The following is a 1,382-nucleotide window of genomic DNA, read 5'->3' as shown; positions in this document are numbered from 1 at the left end:
CTTTTTAGTAAATATTGATATGTCTGCAATTCGTTGAGGAGAGTTGTAAGGTTATATTTCACTTTGTTAAGAATCACATTGCTAACAAAGTGTAGGAAGCTGTCTGGCAAAGAATGCAAGATTATGCTAACCTGGCTGCCCTCATCGATGGTAGACCTATTCAACTCTGCCACATTGAAGTGGACTATCATGTTTAGCACATGTTCACGAGCAGAGGTGCCTTCTTGCATTTTGGAGTTGAATATGTATTTAAGAGCCTCATGCATAAGTTGTTCAGACGGTTGTCCAAACATCTCCTGCAAAGACTCCATGATCTCACGGGCTGAGACCATAGGCTCATGCTTCTTGGCTAAGACGTCAGAAAGACTTGCCAAGATATAGGCTCGGGCCTTCTGATTGGCCTTTGTCCATCGCTCGTATGCCTCCCAAACAATTCGAGCGGCATTTGGAGCTGGAATAGGAGGACAAGCCTCCGTGAGAGCGAACATGAAATCCTCGATGTTTAGGATCGTCATGATCATGTGTTTCCACGTTGAAAAATTGTCGCCAGTTAATTTTTCGGCGCTTAACAACGATAAGGTAGCTATAGCCATTTGGAAAAATTGCTGAAAATACAAACAAATCTTTACTAGATTTTGCTAAACCACTTTTAAACCAATTTGTTTTGCAAAACAGAATCAAGTACTCTAAGCAATAGATTTTTATTTTAAAATGATGTCCAAGTGAGTCAGGACAAACGCCACTGGTGGGGTGATCAGTTGCCCCTTCACTGGGATGAGATATTCTCAACCATTAGGCAGAACCAACTCTTGGAACTAAACCTAACAGCCACCATTTTTCGATCCAGAATCGTTAACCTTTAACTATTCCGTGTAAGTATAACCCCTCATTTTCGGTGCCAGAGTCTCACCCTAATGTGCTTAGGGAAAAGACAAATTAGGACAAGATACTTAGTTACCTTATCCTCTTACAGGAGATGAAATAAAGAAACGCACAAAACTGCCATCCTTTAGGGGGACACTCCCAGGGTGCCTCGAGGCGATGCGTAGAAACTTTATTCAACCTAACAAGGGAGACCGAGGGATATGCTGTCGCACTTCCCACTCCCAATTACTATGAACATTCTCTCCATCCACCTTGATATTGACCTACCCAAACACCATCCGTTGGGTGGACACGCCAAAGGTTCCACGAGGTCGAGGATAGATCTCATGGTGTGGACTTTAGGAGAAAAGTGAAAGGTTTAAGTGAAACATCTTATGCCCCAAGTACCTCCCACTGAATGTTCTACCTAGGGATTCATTAACCTAGACAATCCGGCTACTGATTTTAGTCTAAATGGTCTTTTTAAAGCCTACTCATAAACAACGTTTGTTTATGAA

This window comes from Benincasa hispida, chromosome 9 (genome assembly GCF_009727055.1).
Source record: "Benincasa hispida cultivar B227 chromosome 9, ASM972705v1, whole genome shotgun sequence".
Taxonomy (NCBI): Eukaryota; Viridiplantae; Streptophyta; class Magnoliopsida; order Cucurbitales; family Cucurbitaceae; genus Benincasa; species Benincasa hispida.
This window is presented reverse-complemented; position numbering follows the sequence as displayed.